At 34.2% G+C, this 23,618-nt stretch overlaps 1 long non-coding RNA gene across 1 annotated transcript in view; it reads left to right on the forward strand.

Annotated features, from left to right (window-relative positions):
* The first annotated feature begins 461 nt into the window (after nucleotides 1-461).
* LOC127546644 (uncharacterized) overlaps nucleotides 462-23,618 on the forward strand; it is a 41,320-nt gene continuing 18,163 nt past the window's right edge. Inside the window, exon 1 of the long non-coding RNA XR_007950036.1 lies at nucleotides 462-658. This is a non-coding gene — a long non-coding RNA (uncharacterized LOC127546644). The remainder of the gene's footprint in view (nucleotides 659-23,618) is intronic.

The following is a 23,618-nucleotide window of genomic DNA, read 5'->3' on the forward strand; positions in this document are numbered from 1 at the left end:
GTTTAGAATTGAATATGAGAAGATTATAACAATTTATGGCTTATTCCACCATCTTGGTTCCTGGAAGTCCAGAAAGTGCAAATTTAAAGAAATTCCATCCTCAAACAGGTAGTGTGGCAAAGTCAGGATTCAAATTTAGGTCTTTTTATACCAAATGAAGGGGTCTTGTTGCTACATTACACTTTCTATCTGACTAAGCATGCCCAGCCCAGTTTCCATGCCAAGGATTTCTCCTTTCTCCAGTGACTTCTTTGTTTGTTTAAACAGAAGACTTAGAACGGCAAGTATTTAGATAGCAATTCAAATAGGGCACCCTATTTGGGAAACATCGTGAACCTGACATATTTAGAAAACATTATCATCAGGGAAATGATAACCGGAAAAGGAGGATTGACATGAGTCAGTGTGAAATCTGCACTTGGCAGAGCCCAGCAGCTAACACAGAGCTGTATTTTGGTACATCCGGCCTCTTCTGTCCCTCAGGATATTGTGAGTGACTGCTGTGAGGGGTGACATTGCTAACCACTTGACATTTCCCTGACAAAAATATTTATTCTTCAGGGAATAAAAATAATTTAAAGTTCAACTCTATATACATGTACCAAATTGCATCTCAGCTGGTAGCAGAGAGCAGAAGGGGAAAAACCCTGAATTTGAGGTAAGAGAACTTGGATTTGAATTCCAACTCACTCTCTATTAGCCATGTGGTCTTGGACAAGATCTTTTACCTCTCAATTTCCTCATCTGCAGAACTGGCATCCCTTCTAGATCCAACATTCAGTGATATTGATTGAATTACCTTGAGAGATCATGCTGAGATCTTAAGGTAGCCCAAAGAGTCTCTTCCCTACATTAATACCTTTCACATATTCTATGATTTTGCCAAAATGGTCTTTTTGTAGTTCCTCACATGCAGCATTTTATTCTTTATCTCTTTGCTTTTTTTGTTCCTTGTGCCTGGAATCCACTCTTTCCTTTTCTTAAAATTCTCAGCTTCCTTTAAAGAGCAGTCCAAATGTCATTCCTAGTTTTTTCTTGATACATGCAAATGCTAATGCCTTTCCCTGCTTACATCACCATGAATGTATTTTTTGAAAAATATGTGTATATATATTAAATACATATATACATAAAATATATAATGTGCTACTTATTTATGTATACTGATGTGTATATATGCTATTTCTCTCAATAGGATGTAAGGTACTTGAAGACAGCGACAATGTTTTATTTATCTCTATTGTCTTCAGTGTCCTACAAGTGCTTGGCAAAAATAGATATTTTATTAAATGCAGCTAGTTGGTCCAGTGGATAGAGTGTCCTGGGTCAAGAAGATGAGTCTTCCTCATTTCAATCTGACCTCAGATATTTACTAGCTGTGTAACTCTGAACAACTCACTTAATCCTATTTGCTTCAGTTTTATCATCTGTACAATGAGTTGGAGAAGGAAATGGCAAGCCACTCCAGTATTTTTGGCAAGAAAACTGCAAATGGGATCACAAAATGAAATATGAGTGGGAAAAGATGACTGAGCAACAACAAATGCTTATTGATTGATTAATATAATTAGTTTATCCTGTATACATTTCACAAGCATTTACTAAGCAACCACTTTATTTAAGGCACTGTGTTGGGTACAGACAAAGATATATAAGAAATAGCCTCATATTAGAAGAAATTAGAAGAAATAGCCTTTTAAGCCCTGAGAGGAGATGAGACATATTCACAAATAGGACTAATAAGACAAATAAGATAATCATAAAATAGATCATGAGATGTGAATAGGAGAAATATAATATGCAAAGAGGATTCAGGACATGATAAAACCTCAGATTTGGAAGGGACTTCAAAGATTTCATAGGCTTATGCTTCATTATTTAGAATAGGAAGTGCTTCATTAATATCTTAAGTATTCATGGACTGAAATTCTTTGGATAGAATACATAAGATTTTGTGGAAAAATATAATATTGGTTAGTCCTTGAATTATGGTCTTGAATGTCAGTAGGTTAAATTGAGAAACTTCTTGAGATACAAAAAAATATAATAAGAAAAAGTACAGAGGATGTAAAGTGAGGTATGTTAGCTTGTCGTTTGTTTTGGTTAGACTAGCACGTAATCTAATATTGGTAGAGCATGGCATTTCTAAAAGGCAAAGAATTGTCCAAAATAAAAAAGTCTTGTCAGACCCAAGGGATTTGGGTTTAAGTAATTATGAGTAGTTGAAGTAGGTGAAGGATTTTGATCAGAAAAATATGTGCTCAGATCTATGCTTTAGAAAAATTAATTTACAGAATAAATAACTGAGAAGTTATTGTAATAGTTGAGACAAAATATAGTAAAGACTTGAATTAACTTTCCCATACTTCTATTTGGCTCAATGTAACCTAAAGCATAATTATAAAGAGGCTTTCTTTATGCTTCCCTTTCACATAGTAGTTTCCATTTCTGTATCCTTTGCCCCAACTTTGTCTCACTGTTCTGAATGTCCAAGATGTTAGCTGATAAAGCTTATCCCTCCTAAGGGAACTTATAGGTTTGTAGGAAAACAGTCTTGAATAACAGAATAAGTGAAACTTTACTGGTAGAATTCTGCATTATAGCAGAAAATGGGAGAGACTTAGGAAGCTGGGTAAAAGGAATTTCTTGCCCCATACTTCTCAAATACTAGCAATAAAAAGAGAAAATTATATTATCTCTAATAACCCATCTAGATATGATATTCTACAGACTTATTAAAAGATCTTTTCCAGTTTTAGCAAACTATATTCAATATTCTAAGATTCTCTCCTTATCCAACATTCTACATTTTATGATTCTTTCTCTTTTGAATCATAAAGTATGTCAAGCAAGCTTAATTTTAAAAGGCTTTCTATAGTTCTACTCTACTCTGCTCTCATTAGTAGAGAGTACTAGTAGAGAGTAATATTTCCAAAAGACTCCTTAAGATCCATAGTCCATCTCCCTCTTTTCACATGACACAAGAAACCAGAGGACCAGAAAAAGGATGTTTTTTTCTCTCTTTGATATAATAACAGATTATTGCAGCCCTTTTTATAGTGGCAAGAAACTAGAAACTCAGTGGCTGCCCATCAGTTGGAGAATGGCTAAATAAGTTATAATATATGAATGTTATAGAATATTATTATTCTGTAAGAAACAATCAGCAGGATGAGACTTGCATGAACTGATGTTGAGTGAAATGAGTAGAACCAAGAGAATATTGTATGCAGCAACAGCAAGATTATATGATGATAAATTCTGATGGATGTGGCTCTTTTCAATAATGAGGTGATTCAAAACAGTTCTAATGATCTTGCGATGAAGAGAGCCATCTGCACTCAGAGAGAGGATTATGGGGATTGAGAGTGGATCATAACATAATATTTTCATCTTTTTAATTGTTTTTGTATGCATTTTTCTTTTTTTCTCATTTTTTTCCTTTTTTGATCTGATTTCTCTTGTGCATCATGATAATTGTGGAAATATGTGTAGAATTGCACATGTTTAACATATTCAATTACTTGCCATCTAGGGAAGTGGGTGAGAAGAAAGAAAGGAAAAAAATTTGGAACACCAGGTTTTATGAAGGTGAACATTGAAAATTGTCTATGCATATGTTTTGAAAATAAACAATTTTAATAAAAAAAATAATAACAAAACCTCACAATTGGAAGAGACTTTAGAGACTTTTTTACTCCAACTCAACTCTGAGCAAACTTCTGCACTACAGTATATACCTGGTTATTCATCATCTGGCATTTCCTTGAAGAGCTTATAAGGGAGAATTCATTATTTCCTGAAGTCATCTACTCCACTTTTGCCTAATTGTTATTACTAGAAAAAGTTTAATTACATTGAGCTGAACTTAACCCTTCTGTCACTCCCATCCCTTGTCTCTAGTTTTGCCTTCTCAAGCCAAGCAGAACAAATCTAATCCTTTTCTCACAAGACTTTTTTTTTTTAAATATTGGAAGGAAATGCATGTTCTTTATGATACTGGAAAAAGTGCTGGATTTGGAGTTGGAGAATAGGGATTCTAATCCAGTTCTGCTATTTTGTACTCATGTGATTTAGGGCAAGACATTGCTAGTCTGTGCCTCAAGTTCTACATTTTGGAAAATGAAGGCTTTGAACTAGAGTTCCTTTCCAACTTTAAATCCTGAAGACATTAATTTATGGTTCCCCAAATCTTCTTTTGGTTAAAAATTTTTAGTTTTTTCAACTGATCATTCTATGACTCATTCTTCAGTCCTTTCCTTATTCTGCTCTGCATATACTTAAGCTGATCAATGTTCTTCTCAAAATGTAGTTCCCTACGCCCAAAGAGCTATCAAACTGTGCATATCCTTTGATCCAGCAATGTTTCTAGTGGGCTTATATCCCAAAGAGATTTTAAAGAAGGGAAAGGGACCTGTATGTGCCAAAATGTTTGTGGCAGCCCCTTTTTGTAGTGGCAAGAAACTGGAAACTGAATGGATGCTCATCAATTGGAAAATGGCTGACTAAATTGTGGTATATGAATGTTATGGAATATTATTGTTCTATAAGAAATTATCAGCAGAATGATTTCAGAGAGGTCTGGAAAGACTTACATGAACTGATGCTGAATGAAATGATCACTGTACACAGCAACAACAAGATTATATGATCAATTCTGGTGGACGTGGCACTTCTTAACAATGAGATGATTCAGGCCAGTTCCAATTATCTTATGATGGAGAGAGCCATCTATACCCAGGAAGAGACTGCGGTGACTGAGTGTGGATCACAACATAGCATTTTTACTCTTTTTGTTGTTTGCTTGCATTTAATTTTCTTTCTCATTTTTTTCCTTTTTGATTTGATTTTTTTGTGTAGCAAGATAATTGTGTAACTATGTATGCATATTCTAGATTTAACATATATTTTTTACTGTTTAACATATATTGGATTACTTAGTAACTAAGGGAGGAGATGGGCAAAAGGGGAGAAAATTGGAACACAAGGTTTTGCAAAGGTTAATGCTGAAAAATTATTCATGCTTATCTTTTGAAAATTAGAAATCTTTAATTAAAAAAATGTAGTTCCCAAAACAGAATGCAACATTCCAAATGATGTGGCTGGTGTAGGCACCAGATGATGTAGGCACTAGATGATGAGCTTTAACAGAAGCACCAAATGTTGGGGTTCAGTCATGTGAAGAATTCACAATGGCCATTCTCTTTGGCAAAAGGTAGATTTATTTAAGGAAAGAGGTTACAGACAATATGAAGCAATTTAATAGATACCAAAATAGTAAATATGAAATAGAGTGGGAAAGCATCTAAAATACAAGTTCTTTAATGAAACTCACAATTACTTAGTTAGAAAGGGAATACTACATGAAGTTGGGGCATGCCCTTAATTGGCAGGATAAATTGTAAAGAGATTTAGCACCCTAAGAGTTAGTTAGTTGTAAGGAAAAGAAGTGGGGATAGGAGAAGAGAGACACTGTAAGACATATTGGGATTAGAAGAACCCATATAGTATGGAGGAGAGACAAGGGGAAAGACACCATGAGGCAGAGTGCTGTGGTGGATTAACCCAAAGGAGGACAGTGTTGAAGCCATGGGCCATAAGCTGTTTTACAGATAAAATTTAGTCTCATGGACTTGACCAGGATTTCTGATAAGACATGGCAAGGTGAGGCTGCTCATGATCTGACAGGGGGTGGGTCTCAGGGATTTGACATAACTTGAATTTATAACTGGATAACCTCCCCCGAGGGTGGGACTTTAGCTAAAGTGATCCCTCTCAGTGCTTTCTCCTTGTCCGCTCCAGTATTCCAATTTCTCTTGGCCCACCATACTCACCATTCAGGACCTCATCACTCATATGTTCTGTTTAAGAGTTAGCATGAATTTGCAACAAAATATTCCTGATTTCCAACCTATTGCTGCCATCATTCTCAGGAGACTGCTGCCTGGTCCTGTTTTCACAAAGTGAAATCACATAGGTGACTTTCTCTTCTTGACAAGAAGCCAGAAAGAGTTCTCTGACCAAAGCAACTATAAGCATATGGGGTAGGAGTAACCTGCTGTGAACTGAACTGTTTAGCAACATAAAACCTTATTTGATTTCAAGTAATAGAGACAAGGAGAATACAGAGTGAGGGATGGTAGAGGTTCATTTACATTTTAAATGAACACATTGCTTGCCCAGGGGCAATTCCCACTCCTAATAACCTAATCTGTAAAACAGACCATTTTTCCTTTCTACTACCCCCTCCCAGTCTTCTTTTTCCTAAAGTCAACAAACAAATATATTTCTGGTGCCAGACACTATTGCTATATGATTATATGTTTTAAACATAAGATCTACATTGTCTTTCCAATAAAAAGCTGTTTAGACCACTTGAACATTTCACATGGAGAGAATGAGATGCTCTCTTCTCAGCCTGCAAAATTCATTATACCTTCTGATTATTATAGTCCATCAAAATGTTAGAAATAAAAAAGACCTTGGAACATAGAAAGTCAGAATAGAGAATGCAGAATGTCAGCAATAGAAATGACTTTAGAGCCTAGGTTATCAGAACTGGAAGAGATCTTTTAACATACAACACAAAATTCTACAGACAGATGAAACCCTGGAGCATGGAACAAATAATGAACAATAGGAAAGACCCTAGAGCAGAACATAGAATGACAGAAGTGACATTAAAATTATAATTACAGAATAATGAATCTGGAAGTATCCTTGGAGTTCATATAATTAGATTTACAGATGAGTTGTAGATTTTCAGTTAACATCTTAGTAAGAGTTCAGTAGGAACAGGAAATAGAATAAGCATGGGAGGAAGTGATTGGTAATAGTAGGAAAAGACTGAAAGGTAGTAGAGATAATTGGAGGGGCATCAACAATAAATTTCACAAACTTCACAATTTTTCCCTCAGTGGATGAATATGTGTGTGGTGGTGGTGGGTAAGTGGAGGAAGGGGGAGGAAGGAGATGATAGACAGATTTGGCACCTATATAGTTTGCTTGCACAGACCAAGGCTTCTCTGCCATCCCCTTCATCAAAGGCTTTACATTGTTGGCTCCTGGTCTATCAAACTGGTGCTAAATAGTACTTCACAGTATTGTGACTCTCCCAGCCAATATGTCTGTTAGCCAGCAGGAGAACTTGACCTCAAATAATACTCAACCTGTATTTGAAATACAGTGAGACTCTTTTTAAAAAAAATCAGAAAATTGCATGACAGACAGGGGAAAAGATTCAGTCTTTTTTTTTTTCTTCATCTAAAAGAGACATTCAACTCAGAAAGAAAGAGGAAGGCAGCTCAAATACCAGCACTTACGCATCATGATAAAAATGATTTTGGCAGCTTTGCAAAACTAATGGATAATGGAACATAATGTAATAATGTGCTGTACTTGCTATATGAAGATAATGCTTCTTGTCTATAACAATAATTGCTCCCATTGCTATAGCACTTTATGGGGGTAAAGTATTTTTTTGATTCACATTATCTCATTTGATCCTATGAGCGAGGCAGAGTTAAACATCTATATTTTACATAATAGGGAAACTAAAGGTCACATAAGGAAGGTGACTTGCTCAGGATATTGTAAGTTTATCAAATATCAAAGCTTTGACTTGAATCCTGGTCTACAGATTCTTTGTTCAGTGATTTAAAACTAAACCATCAATCAGATGTGCAGTTATATCTATATCTTTGGCCTTGATCCCTACTTCCTAGCTAATTCTACTGGCCCTTTCCTTTCTGTCTTTATAGATTCTGAGCCATGATCCTGGGAAGAGATATCCCACTTGGTTTATATCAAGCTATTTGTAAATCATGAAATTCAACCCACCTCTCAGTTCTTTGGTTCACAGTTGAATGCTTCTTTCTATAAGGAAACAAAAAAACAAAGCTATTTTTCCCATCTGTCATGCAGTTTTGTGATTCATTTTGGAAGACTCTTACTGTATATCAAATAAGAATTTGGTAGTAAACTTAACTAAGGGACCTTAGAACATAGAATACTCAGACTAGAAGGGACTTTCTTCATCTTGGGAATTATTTTAGAACATAAAATGTCAGAGCTAGAAAGAATTTTAGAAAATAGAATATTAAAACAGAGAATGACTCAAGAAAACAGAATGTAAGCATATTCTTGAGGATCAGGACCACATCTTATTTTTCCTCCATTACTTATATTTTCCTCATCACTGAATTAGACCTTGTACATGTAGGCTCCTGATACATTTTGAATTATTGTTAAGGGGGCATTTGAATTGTCTTGAAGAGTGAGAAGACATGGAAACTACAATGATATCACTTGACTAGGTTTGGCCAGCTGAATTTTGGAAGCTGTACATCAGAGGAGGATTCTTAGGAATGAGGGCTGAAAGGCCATGGAGCTAGTTCCAGATGGACACTTGGCAGTTATTTCCTACAGATGAAATTAACAAGTGCCATATCACAAGTACAATTCCATTCCAAAACTTTCAGTTGGCTAAATAAAACTCAAAGCTGGTTCTGGCTTCATTTCAGGGAATGGGCTCCAAATTCAAAAGTTGTGTAGAACACTGCAAACACCAATGGGCCAGGAGTCAGAAAACCTGTATTCAAATCCAGCCCTATAATTCCTTTCCTATGTGACTTTGGGAAATAAACTGAACCTTTCTAAGACTTAGTTTTCTTATCTGTGAAATGACCTTGAGAGTTCTTGCTATCGCTGAATAGTTTTTTTCTTTTTAGAATGTATATTATTATACTTACCATAAAGGAGGCATCAAGGAAATTTTCTTAGCTTAATGAGCTTTCAGGGTAGCAAGCCTTTAGTCTTTTAAAAGCATTGCTTTATGGAACATGTGGACATGTCCTTTTGCAACTAGTGGAAAGGGCTAAAGATAGTTGATTATCTCAAGTACCCAAACTTGCATCTCAGATGAAATTTGATTTGGAATAGAGGTATGTTGGGGCTAGCTTGAAATGACTCTTAAGAGCCCATTGTTAACTTTTCAGTGTGAGAATTTACAAATTGGTAAACTCAAATCAGGGTTTGGTTTATTGTTTGGTTGGCTGTCTATACTTAAGAAAGTGATGAAGAAAATGTTTAAAATGTAGATTAAACTTAAAAGTTTATTATGGGCACATTGAGTGAGCTAGTTTATCTTTAATTTTATTTGTTCTCTGTTTTCTTTTAACTAAACCACTCTATGTTCCAAAATTCTTTCTAACTCTAAGAATTTTATTTTATTTTTTAGGTATCCCATGCAGCATACTCATTGAAAGAACTGAGTAAACATTTGTTTAGTGAATAGGCTACATCAGTAGAGAAGTCACCAGGACTTCATTCTTTGCTCAAACCACAACTCCAAGCCAGCATATAACTAGGAATTGGCTTTCTCTAAGATAGTGTGAGTTTTGGTCAGGGACCAAGGACTTCAGTTCCAGAAGTTGAATAAACAACATAGAAATTATCATCCTGAATCTTTGGCTACATTTTTAGTGCTCTTTCCTGTCATGTCTGTGTCAACAGCCAAATGGAGCAGTATTCTTTATGTCCATGAGAAATTCCAAAAAATTGTCATCTAGGAGTGCACATTCAGCGCTAGTAAAGTGATGGGAATAAAATGAACTATGGATTTTACCTTAAATTCTGCAAATGAGCAAAAATGGTAAAAGATGGGAATAGTAAATGCTATAGGGATTGTAGGAAGATAGACATTAAATTGTGTGTTCTTGATAAAGTCATGAATTAGTAAAACCATTTTGGAAAGTATTTTGGAATTAAGTAAATAAAATGTGTATGGCTCTTGATCCAGAGATTCTATTACTGGGCTTATATATTAAGGAAGCCATCAATAAGGAGTCCCAATATAGACAAATATTTATAGAAGTAATTTTTTTGTGATAGTAAAGAATTAGAAACAAATTAGATGTCCATTGATTGGAGAATGATTAAACAAAGTGTGGTGATAATGAAGTAATGAAATATTGTGCTGTAGGAAATGAAGATTGTGATGAATACAGAGGGACATGAAAAAACTTACATGAACTAATGCAGAGTGGAGTAAGCAGAGCCAAGGAAATAATGACAACAACAATATAAAGGGAAAAATAGTAAAACACAACAAGAAAATGAAAACCCAAATAGTATAAAATTATTATCAACAAACATGGCACAAAAGAAGAGATATAAAATACAATTCTGTTTCATTCTTTGCAGAGGCAAGAGGACAGTGGGTATGGAATATTGCACTTGTTTTCAACATTTTTGATGTATTGATCAGTTTTGCTTTTTTCCCTCCTTTTTCTTAAAAATATTTTGTTATATGGAATTATTTAAAAAGGGGGAAGAAAGATACTGAAAAAAATTTGGTGATCTTAAAAAATGATTGATTTTGAACAACAGGAAATGTTTCTCAAAATTCTAGTTTTCCCCCAGTAGATAGTGTGATGACAAAAGTATAGTAATTAGATATAGAGTAGAAGAGTAGCAAATTAGGAGTCAGGATACCTAGAGTGCTTTCCCCTTTTTGACTTGAAATTTCTTTTATTTTAAGAATGAGGGGGTTGGTTTTTAAAGTTCTTTTTTGTTTTGATATATAAGGCCTGTGGTCTCTTTCAGATCTAACATGTTATGTTCTAAGTTACCAATTCTGCTTTTTATTAGCTGCACAATCTTGGGTGAATCCTTTCTTTCTCTGTGTCACATTCCATAGAATCTCATATCTGCCTGAGAAGATTGTTTGGGAATCAGCACAATGGATGTAAAGTATTTTGGAAATATAGAAATGTCAGCTTTAAAAAAATATTCTAATTTGTAAAATCTTTTTCTACTCAAACATTGTAACACATTTTCTGATTTTCTACCTAGTTATTCATTAATTTATCCATAACAAATATGTATTGAGTCATTTTGTCCTTAACTAACACTATGTTGGGTGTGGTGAATCAAATCAAAGTGAGGGCCTAGTCCCTGAAAGAGCTACAGTCTATCAGAAGATGTAAAATAAGTCCAGAAATAACCCAAGTTGTCGAAATATCATATAGAAAATATATAATAATCTACATTTATGTAGAAATTTAAGGCACAGGAAAACATAGGATCATAGCTCTAGAACTGGAGGAAGCCTTAGAACTACAATAATATACATAATATATTTGTATATATTTACACACATTTATATATATGCATTTATATTTATGTATGTATGTGTGTATATATATATATATATATTATATATATATATATATATATATACACACACACATACACACACACATGTCACCTAATTTATTTTCTCCATATTATAAATGAGAAAATAGGTCCAGGAAAGTTCAAAAACTTGCTCCAGTTCTTGCAGGCAATAAGTTTTAAGTGTAAAATTTGAACTCTCAAATCCAGTATTCTTAGAATACTCTCTCTCATCATCTCTGCCTCTAGCATCCCTGTCTTCTTCAAAGTGTCTGTTAAAATCTTGTCTTCTATATGAGTAGAACCAAGAAAAACTGCAACAACTAGAATATGTGATTATTAATTTGGCTCTTTTCAACAATGAGGTGATTCAGGCCAATTCCAATAGACTTGTGATAGAGAGAACCAGAGAGAGGCTTGTGGGAACTGAGGGTGCATCACAACATAGCATTTTCACTCTTTTTGTTACGGTTTGCTTGCTTGCTTTTTTCTTTCTCATTTTTTCCCCTTTTTGATCTGATTTTTCTTGTGTAGCATGATAAATGTGGAAATATGTTTAGAGGAATTGCACATGTTTAATCTAAACTGGACTACTTGTTGTCTAGGGGAGGGGAAGGAGAAAAGGAGGGAGAAAAATGTTTGCATGTATTTTAAAAATAAAAAAGCTTTTACTATAAAAAGAATAAATGAGAATATATCCCCCCACAAAAAAATCTTGTCTTCTATAAAATGTCTTTCCTGATATTCCCTAATATACATTTCCTCTACATATTATCTCCAGTTTATCTTGTTTAAATCTTGTTTCCCCTTTTAGACTGTGAGTCCCTTGAAAATAGGGATGGTCTTTTGCTTTTCTTCATATTCTTGAATTTAGCATAGTGCTTGGTATATTGTAGACACTTAATAAATGCTTTTTGATCAATGCCAATTGCCTCTAAGGGAGTCAGTATGGTTTGTTGAGTACTAGGTTAAAAGTTGGCATCTATGCCTCCTAGTTCTGGCTGTCATCATAGGATGTGTGACCTGAGGCAAATTATTTGCCCCAGATTCCTCATATTAATTAAGGGTCATTTAAGCATTTAATAAAGGTCCATTTGAACAGAATCTTACCAAAATTTATAATTTTGAGAAGCTATTTTTCTGCCTTCTGACCTTCCTCAGCCACATATCTGTTGAATACAATCTATAATTTGCTTTAAGTGCTAGACATTATTCTGTCATTTTATGAAATGGACCTGGTTCTACTTTTCTTCTAGTTGGCTTGCCATATTTTGCTTCTTTCTTTAAGAAAAAGGAGAGACATGGGATCCTCATCTCACCCCTGGATGCAGGAAGGATGATCACTTATTGAGGATATTTTAGAAGGGACTCCTGCTCAGGTAGGTTTTACAGTGGGTTACCTCTGATATCTCTTCTGAAGCTGTAAGATTCTATGATTATCTCCCTTCTGCTGTCAGCAACTTTTCTACTTTTGCTGTTTTTGGTGGGTAGTGAGTGATTTGGGAAGGCTGAGGACCACAGAGAGATTATGTATATATACACATAGACATATGTCTATGAAAAGCCTATAGGATTGTTGGAGTTGGTGCATCAAGGAAGATTAAAAGGTATTTTTTGTGGGCTGAGGAGACAGACATATGTGGGGTGTGCATGTGTGAAAGCTCTAAGGATTGGGGTGAGTGAGGAGGGTTTGTGGTATGTTTATGGTATATAGTATATGGTACGTTGTGTAGGAAGAGTGGAAAATAAGTTAACTTCAGTGTGTTACATGTGTTCACGTGTGTGTATGAGAGAGCTTTAGGTTTGTATGCAATGTGGGTGTATGGTTTGGGGGCTCTGGTGTGTATATATGCTATAGATTATCTGTGTGAGTGGCGCATACCTGGGCTCAGGTTAGAATTATAGGATATCTTTGTATTTGTTTGAAATAATGGTGTATGTATATATCTGGTGAAAGTGTTGAGGTATCGCTGTGTGTTGGTGGATTCTGTATGGGTGAGTGTGTTGTCTTGTGAAATCAACAGTCACACTGACAGAGCTCAGCCTTTCTTTCCAGCCCGCCTGTTCAAGATTGGGCTCTGCTCCCTTTTTCTCTCCTTCCCCCACCCACTCCCTGCTCCCCAATCCTTCTCCCCTTTCCTCCTTCTCTCTTTTGCTTTTCATTCTCCTCCCACACAGGCGAGATTCACTCTCACCGATTGTACTCTCCACTCAGTAAACTGTAACTTGCCATCTTCCTTGGGGATAAGAATGTCTCTTGTATTCATCTGGCGAGGGGCCTCCCCCAACTTTGCCAAGTTTTTCCAAAGTACAAGATGCTTCCAGTTCCCATGGGGAACGTGTTGTTTCAGACTTTCTCTTCAGCCTCCTGCTTCCACCTAGTCTTTCTCCCAGATCTTTCCTGCGGGGCCTTGCTGAATCACACATCCCTTTCTTCTCCTTCACTATAAGAAACCCTTAAATTCATTAGATATTACCCACTGGCTAACTCCCGTAAGCCATAAGATTTATGAGACATGGTTTTTATTGCAATCCAATACAATCCAAATGACATTTTTAAAGTGTCTAAAATGTCCAGGACATTTTGTTTAGATTATGTCAATGCAAAGACCAAAAAACAAGGAAGGTGGGTGGGTCCCAGCCTTTAAGGAGTTTATATTCTATGAGAAAGGAAGGAGGAAAAGATGCAACATGTATCCAGAAAACTATTTCAGGAGGAGGAGAGTAATAATTATCAACTCGGGGTATTCAGAAAAGCTTACAGTGCAGTTAGAACATGAAGGGAAGAAAGTTGTCATCAGGGAGGTGATGCCATGACATGCCAGTGAAATGTATTTAAGTGAGGGAGGGCTGTGCCAGGGCACCTGCCTCACTTTCCCCTCCAGAGCCAATTGGGTCTGGTGGCCAGATATAGTCAGGATGACTGGAGATGGCCCTGGATGCAATGGAAAACTTTGCCATTCAGGGATTTTAAGAGGGATGAGGTGAGGAAAGCATGGATTCTTAGCGTAAAATTAGTTTGTGCAAACTGAAATAGTAGATGGCATGTCAGAACTTTGAAAAATAAAAATTAGGCCATTTTGACTGGAACCTACAATATGTAAAAATGATTAATAATGAAATAAACCTAGAAGAGCATGTTAAAGGCAGATTATGAAGAGCTTGAAAAATAGAGCTGAGGTGTCTGTGTTTAATCCTGGAGGCAATAGGGAGTTATTGAAATGAACACTCTCATGCAGGGACAGTAAAGTAGTTAGACTTGGACTTCAGGAAAATTAGAAATTTATTTTGGCAATTATGTGGTTATTGGATTGGAAAGGAACTGGGACCAATATTCTAATTGGGAAACTATTTCAGTAGTCTAGAGGAGAAGTGATAATGGTCTAAACTAGTGTGATGGCCTCATGAATGGAGAGAAGGGAAAAGATGGGAAATATGCTGTGAAAATAGGACCCGTAATAAATTGGAAATGATTATGTAACCTGTTAACTGTTAAACCTGCTAAACTTTTCATAGCCCTTTTCTATTTATTATCATAATATCATAGATAAAGAGCTAAGAGTAATCTCAGAAGTCCAAACACCTCATTTTGCAGACATGGTGATTGAGGCCCAGAAGGGCTTGTTCCTGGCACTAGTTCTATAAAGGAGGTGACACTGAGATTTTGTAATAAGTTAATTTCTTTTCACATTTAATTTTATTTAATTTGACCCAACATTCTAACCTATTGAGACATTTTGGGATGGTTTTTAATCATATCATTCTCATTCAATATGCTAACTATCTTGCCACCATCACTGGCTTTGTGTCATCTGAAAATTTAATAAGACTCCCATTTTATTCAAATAAGATGAGGGAGGATAAGCCTCCCTTTATCCAAATCGCTGATGAAGATATTAAACATCACAGGCCAAACACTTGAAGGGAATCTCCCACAGAGTGAGCTAGGGCTCTTGTCTTTGTTCCTATTCTATTCAAAATTTTTATCAATGACTTCAATGAAGGCATAATTGACATGCTTTTCAAGTTTCTGAACAAGAGAAAAGATAATTAATTTGTTGCATGATGTAATCAGGATTCAAAAGTTATTCCTAGACTATAATGATGGGTCAAATTTAAGAGGACACAGTTTAAATTGTAATTATCAATACTTCAGTGCATCTTACTGATGTGGGTATGATTGCCTCTTTTGGTCTCATCTTGAATGAATCTTTTCCATATTTCCTTATTAATTACCCACAGAGAATCTATCAGGTATCCTGAAAGTGACTTTTTATTTGGATGTTCTTTTTAAAATTTTGAATGTTCTTTTCTTTTTAAATTTTGAGTTCCAGATTCTCTCCCACTTTCCCCCCACATCCCTTACCTCCCCTACATCCCCTACTTAGTGAGAAGATAAACAATATGAAATCAAGTATAGACATGAAATTATCCAAAACATATTTCCATATTAGCTACATAACAAAAAAGCAAAAAATGAGGAAATTATGCTGCAATTTTTCACTCAGAATTCATCAGTTCTCTCTCTGGATATGGATAACATTTGTGAGTACTTTGGAATTATCTTGGATCACTGTATTGCTAAGAAGATCCAAGTCTTTCACAATTGATCATCATTACAACTTTGGTGTTATTGTTCACAATGATATCTTGATTCTTTTCACTCCACTTTGCTGAAATTGGTTCAAATGGATCTCGCTCATATTTTCTGAACACTCCCCCCCCCCACTATTTCTTATAGCACAATAATACCTCATCACGTCATAATTTGCTTAGCTATTCCATAATTGATGAGCGCTCATTCTATGTTCAATACTTTGCCATTACAAAAAGGTACTATAAATATTTTTGTACATATAGGTTCTTTTCCATTTTCTTTAATCTCTTTGGAATACAGACCCTAGTATTCCTGGATTAAAGGTTATGTATATAGCCCTTTTTTGACAATTCCAGATTGTTTTCCAGAATAGCTGGGCCACTCTATTACTCCACCAACAATTCAATAATGTACCTATTTTCCCCATCCCTTCCAGGAAGTATCATTTCTGATAGGCTTGAGGTGGTACTCAGAGTTGTTTTAATTTGATTTTTCTCTAATCAGTAGTTATTTAAAGCATTTTTATATGAATAGAGATAGCTTTGATTTATTCTAAAAACTGATGATTCATATCTCTTGACCATTTATCGTTGGGGAATGCTCTTATTTTAATAAATGTAACAATTTCTTATACATTTGAAAAATGAGGACTTTATCAGAAAAACTTGCTGTAAAATTTTAAATATAACTTCGTTGTCTACATTTTAGCAAAATGTAGTTTTCTAATTATCTCTTTCAATTAGGTTTAATTTTGCTTTTGCTTTGTTTGAAATCATGATTTCTCCCTTGCCTTTTTACTTCAGCTGAAGCATAATTGATTCTTTTCAGACCTTTGTTTTAATTGTCTTTCTTTTTAAAGGATGTTATTTGCAATATGGATACAACATATTGTTAGGTTCTGGTTTCTAACACATTCTGCTATCTGCTTCAATGTTATGGGTTAGCTAATCCCATTCACATTCACAGTTATGATTAATAACTATTTCCCACAATCTTATTTTCTTCTCTTTCTCTTTTTATATTTCTCTTTTACTCTGTCTCTGTCCCTATCTATCTCTTTCTTGGTGTCTTACTACCTCTGTCTCTCTCTTTATTCTGTCCCTTCTCAAAAGTCTGTTTTGCTTCTGATCAATGCCTTCTTTAATTGATCCTTCCTCTTACTATTGCTGTTGTTCAATCATTTAGCCATGACTACTCATGGTCATTTTGTGATCCTCATGGATCATGACACTTCATACCTTTCTACTCTCTACTCTCTCAAAGCCTGTACAAGCTCACTTTTGTTGCTTTCATGATGCTATCTGTCCATCTTATCCTCTGTTGTCCTCCTTTCCTTTTGCCTTCAATTGTTTCCAACATCAGAGTCTTTTTCAATGAGTTCCATCTTCTCATTATGTGACCAAATTATTTAAACTTCAATTTTGATATTTGACCTTCACCTAAATGGCCAGAATTAATTTCTTTTATTTATTGATTTAATTTCCTGCTTTCCAAGGGTCTTTCAAAAGTCTTTCCCAGCTCACCATTTAGAAAATGTTGATTTTGGGGGGAGGATTCTGGAAAGATGGCAGAGTTGGTTGGTAAATTTCAAGCTCTCCAAATTTCTCCCATAAATAGAACAAATTTGTGCCTTAGGGCAAACATAGACTGGTGAAAAAAAAAATCAAAAAGACTTGGGGCAGAGCCCAGGTCATCCTGATACAACCCAGGAAGATCTGAAAAAAGACCCTGGGCAGGGGATTAACCTGTCTGAGGTAAAAACACTTCTGGTTAGCTCTGCCTGAAGAAATATCAAGTGGAGACTTCTTGGACTAGCTAGGTATGGTTGAAGCCTCAGCAGGAACACAGAGACTTTCACTTCCTGGACTGTTGAGTCAGGGTATGAATTTTGGAGGACTGAGTGAACCTCAGCTGATTGAACAATAAGCTGCTGAGACAGCACCCTTGGCAAGAAGGAATCAGCACCAGTGAGTATAGAAATAGTGGAGCAAGGAAGCACTTGTAGGAGGGTGGAGTTCTTAGTTTGGGGTTCCTAGTCAGAGAAGAGAGCTAAAATGATTCCCTCACTCACAATTAGAGAAATGAACTGGCAAAGAAGAAAGAACCCCACCATTGAAACATATTATGGGAAAAGAGAAGACCAGGATTCATCTTCAGAGGAGATATAAATCTCCTTTAGTTAAAAAAAAATTTAAAAAAAGCTTTTACTTCAAAGAGTAATGTGAAATGGCTCCCTACCCAGAGAGAAATTATATAATTCAAAAAATAAACTAAAAATTAAATGAGAGACATTGAAGAAAAACTAAAAAAAAATCCAAGAAAAACAAGAAAATTATAATAAAAGAATTAATCAACTAGAAAAGGAGGTACAGAGTCTCAAAGATGAAAATAATTCTTTGAAAATTGGAATCAGGCAAGTGGAAGCCAGTGAAGTTATAAGAGAGAAAGAAATAACAAAACAGATTATAAAGAATGAGAAAATGGAACAGAATGTGAAACATTTTATTAAAAAATGACAGATCTGGAGAACAGATCAAGAAGAGAAAATATAAGAATAATTGAACTTCCAGAAAGTTGTGATTTAAAAAAATCTTGACACAAATACAGTAAATAATCAAAAAAAAAAGTCCTGAAGTGACAGAACATGAAAGGGAAGTAGAAATAGAAAAATCCACTGATCACTAATTCATAGGCATTCTTTGTGAAAAACACACAGGAATATTATTGCCAAATTTCAAAACCCTCAGATTAAAGAGAAAATTTTGCAAGAAACAATAAAAAAATAATTCAAATACATTGGAGCTACAATTAGAATTGTACAAGACTTATCAGCAACTACAATAAAAGACCCAGGTCCTGGAATCATGTCTATTGACAATCAAAAGAACTAGGCCTATTGCCAAAAATTTCATATCCAGCAAAATTACCTATAATTTTGAATGGGAAAAAATGTTCCTTCAATGAACTTGCAAATTCTTAAGACTTTCTACCAAACAACCCAAACGTAACAGAAAATTTAACATATGAAAGTAAATATCAAAGATTAAATTTAAGGGATTTAACATGGAAAAGCTGTTTAAACATGAACAAATTGTTTATGGTTTTTTTCATGGGAATTGCATATTATATGTTTAAGATTCCCTTCAATAATAGGGTAGCTCAAAAGAAAGATTGGCAGAGTTAAGGTAAAAATAGGAATCATGTTATACAAATAAGGTACAGAGAAAGAATAGACACAGAAGCATTAGAGGGGGAGGAGGGTTGGTAGTTCTGAAAACCTACTCACATTGGGAATGGGTTCAATAGGAAACTCTCTCTCTATAAATATATATATATATATATATATATACACACACACCATGAAGGATATAGTGCCCTCCAACATCTATTAAAAAATAAGAGGGGTGGGATGGACACAAAGTGTGAGGGAAGACAAGGCAGGGATCCTTGAGAGTTAAGTAATAACAAGGCAAGTTATTGAGCAGAATTTATTTAAGAGTCATTAGGGATAAAAAAGACACGTGTGTATGTGGGTTACGTGTGTGTGAGTTGGTGTATGTATGTATATATGTGCATATGTATATATAAATATATCTTTTCTTAAATGTAGCTTTCTTGGGGATTGTGGAGGGGATGAAAGGGGAAAAAAGAATAAAATAAATAAGATACACAGCAGAGAACTTAAGAACAATTTCAAGGAAGTAAAGAAAAAGTGGACATTCATTAATATAATTTCTTCATATATATTATATAATATATATATAATACTTATAATATATTATAATTATTATAGTTATAATAATCACAAGAATATAATTTCTTTATATATATACTTTCTCGATCTGGTAATGTGTTGTTATTCATTTTGAATCTTCCTGATGTTCTACTTGTCACATGACAATGTTGTCTTTTGTTTTGCTTTATTTTGTTTTGTATTCCTTTTCTGTTTTTCTTTTTTTCTTACTCTTTTTTCAAATAAATAGATTTTTAAAAAAGGTTTTAAAAAAATAAATACATGTATGTATTTTTATATATATATATATATATATATATATATGTGTGTGTGTGTGTGTGTGTGTGTGTGTGTGTATGTATATATGTATCTATCTATCAACCACCTTTCAGAGTCATACATTACTACTGGAAAAAACATAATCTTTACTATATGGACTTTTGTCTGAAAGTCTTTGCATTTTAATATGCTATCCAAATTTGCCAAATTCTTTTTTTCCAAAGAGCAAATGTCTTTTAATTTCATAGTGTAATCATGATTTGCAGTCATCTTTGAGTCAAAGAATATAAATATGACACTACTTCCATATCGTCTTTCTCTGTTTTCTAGGAAGTGATGGGACCATTTACCAAGATCTTAATTTATTTGATTGCCAAGTCAGGTCTTACACTCCTTTTTCAACCCCATCAAGGGACTTCTTAATTATTCTTCACTTTCTGCCTCAGCATAGTATCATCTGCACATCTGAGATTGTTGATATTTTTCCTGTCAATCCTAAATCTGGATTTTGATTCATCTAGCTTGGTATGCCGTGTAACGTACTCTGTATATATATAAGTTAAATGAATAAGATAACTACATATACAGTCTTATCATATTAACTGTTGTTTCTTCAGTTACATATAGGTTTTATAGCAGCCGAATAAGATAATCTGGTACACCTACGTCTTTGAAAACTTCCCATATTTTATTGTTTTCATACAATTAAAGGCTTTGGTGTAGTTAATGAAGCAGAGATAGTTCTTTCCCTGTCCCATAATTCCCTGGCTTTCTTATACTATACTCCAGCAAATATTGGCATCTTGATCTCTAGTTCTCCTGTGTTTTCAAAAACTAGCCTGCTGTTCTGATAATTTTCAGATTGCATATTTTTTGTCGTCCTCCCTCTCCCCATATCTTTTATCCTCAAAGATTTCTATACCAATTTAGTGTGTATAGATATTCTTCCCTCTTTGAATCAATTATGATGATAGTGAGGTTCAAGCATTCATCTCCTTCTCCTCTCACCATAAACACTCTTCCTTTAATAACGTTAATGTGATAAAATTTCTCCATTCTACATTTTCTTTCTCCCTTCTTCTAGGGCATTCCTTTTTCTCACTTTTTTTTCTTTTTGGAGATTATCCCAACATAATTGATCCCATGCCCATGCCCTCTTGTTGATGTAGATTCTTTCTAACTGTTCTAATAGTGATACAATTTCTTAGGGGTTGCATATATCATTTTCCCATATAGGAATGCAAATAGTTTAACTTTATTGAGTTCTTTATGATTACTTTTTTGTGTTTACCTTTTTATGCTTCTCTTGAGTCATATTTGAGAGTCAAATTTTCTATGTAGCTCTGGTCTTTTATAAAAATTTTTGGCAGTCCACTATTTTATTAGCTGCCCTTATTCTCCCTTCCCCCCATCCACCATGCAGAATTATGCTAATTTTTTCTGGGTATGTGATTCTTGGTTGTAATCCTAATCCCTTTGCTTTTGGGAATGTCACATGCCAAGTCTTCAACTTCTTTAATATGAAATTAAAAGATCTTTTGTTATTTTGACTATGGCTCCATGATATTTGACTTGTTTCCTTCTGGCTCTTTGAAATATTTTCTTGATGTGGGAACTCTGGAATTTGACTACAACATTCCTATTTTTCATTTTGGGATTTCTTCTAGGAAATTGTGGATGCATTCTTTCAATTTATATTTTGTTCTATGAATCTATTGGGGCAGTTTTTCTTTGTAATTTCTTGAAATATGATGTCTGCATTTTTTCCTATGGTTTTCAGATAGTCTAGTAATTCTTAAATTATCCTTCCTTGATCTATTTTCCCAGGTCATTTGCTTTTCTGATGAGATGTTTTACATTTTCTTCTATTTTTCATTGTTTTGGGGGAATTCTTGATGTTTTGTTGAGTCTTTAACTTCCACTTGCCTATTTCTAATTATTTGGAATTATTTTCCTTAGTGAGCTCTTGTACTTATTTTTTCTATTTTGCCAATTCTGCTTTTTAATGAGTTCTTTTATTCAATGAATTTTTGTATCTCCTCTTTCATTTGGCTTGTTCAACTTTTTACAGTGAATTTTTTGTGCCTCTCTTAATATTAGGCCAATTTTGTGTTTTAGTGTTATTTTCTTTAGTATTTTTTGTGGTTCTTTTAACACATTGCTTATTTTCTTTTCATATTTTTTCCATCATTTTAATTTCTTTTCCAATTTTTTCCTCTGAAACTTTGATCTCTCTTTTTAAGTTTTTCCAGGAATTCTTGCTGACCAAGGGCCCAATTAGCATTTTTCTTTTATGCTCTGCTTGGAGATTTTAAATTTTTATTTATTTATTTAAAACTAAACTACAAAATAGAAAAAAGAAAGAAAAAATAAGCATTTCCATGTATACAACAGATTATAAGAAAGATTAAAAATATGAGACATAAATTTCTATTTCAAGTAACCATATATGATAAATGCTTCATATTGTGTTCACAGCTGTCATTTTTTCCTTTGATTCCTTTAGGTTTTCTTTTTTTCTCTGCTGTGCAATTTTTACTTGATTTTTTCTCCCTTTCTTCCTCATGCCTCCCTCAAGAAGCCTACAGTTAATCACAGATAAACAGACATTATACACATACACACATACATATATACATATAGATACATAGATCTCTTTCTCTATATAAAATTATATATTCTATACAAGCTGTACTGCACTTATTTTTCCTCTGTTTCTCTGAAGATATAAAACCCTTTCCTTCACAAGTCCAAATCTTTCCATATTTTTCTAAATACACTGACTCATTTCCTATACCACAGCTATATTCCAATCTTACACTATTTAGTTATTTTAAAACTATTGATTAACATGCCTGATATATAGTGTAGTTTTTTCTATTTTTCGCTCTTGATTAAATCTATTTTGGGTCTAACTTTGACTGAGATCAATGATTGTTATCCCTATTTCCCTGCCCAATAATTCTGCTCATGGAAATTATCATTATATTTGTGTGTATCTCTTATTTCTTATTCCTGCTAACTCCTTTTTTTTTTTTTTACTTTATCTGCTACCTTTCCTTGCTATTATTTAACCTACATTGCCTCCAAAGATCCTTTCTTAACCTTTCCCTCCTTCTTTATCCTATTCCCATCAATCTACACACCCTTCTATATCTCTAATACTGTTCCCTCCTCCTATTTATAAATTTAGAAGATATATATATATATACATATATATGTGTGTGTGTGTGTGTGTGTGTGTGTGTATGTGTGTGTGTGTTTGTATGTATTGTTCTCTTTTTAACTCATTCCTGATATGAGTAGATTTTAAAATTACCAATCCTCCTCCCTCATCTAATTATTTTGTTTCAGTTTTTCCTCTTGAACCTCATTCATATAACATAAATGTTCTTTTTATCTTTTCCTACATGGCTGCACTTTTTAGAAGCACATCATACTTAACTCTACCCCAACTTTCTTTCAAAATACCCAATTACTAATGACGTGGTTTACATTTCCATGTATAAAACAAAAAAAAATAGTTTGTCCTTATTGATTCCCTTGAACTTGGTTTTTGATGTTTAACTTATATTTCTCTTGGATGTTATATAACAAATTTTCTATTAAGTTTTTGCAAAATAAACTTGAAAGTTTGGCAATTTATTGACTATTCATTTTTGTTGTTATCATTGTTCAGGATTTATTGACTATTCATTTTTGTTGTTATCATTGTTCAGGATTATGCTTAACTTTACCGGGTATGATATTTTTGGTCACAACATGAGTTCTTTTGCTCTTTGATATAAAGCATTACAAAACCTGTCATCTTTTAATGTAGCCACTGCTAGGTCT

This window comes from Antechinus flavipes, chromosome 2, assembly GCF_016432865.1.
Source record: "Antechinus flavipes isolate AdamAnt ecotype Samford, QLD, Australia chromosome 2, AdamAnt_v2, whole genome shotgun sequence".
Lineage (NCBI taxonomy): Eukaryota > Metazoa > Chordata > Mammalia > Dasyuromorphia > Dasyuridae > Antechinus > Antechinus flavipes.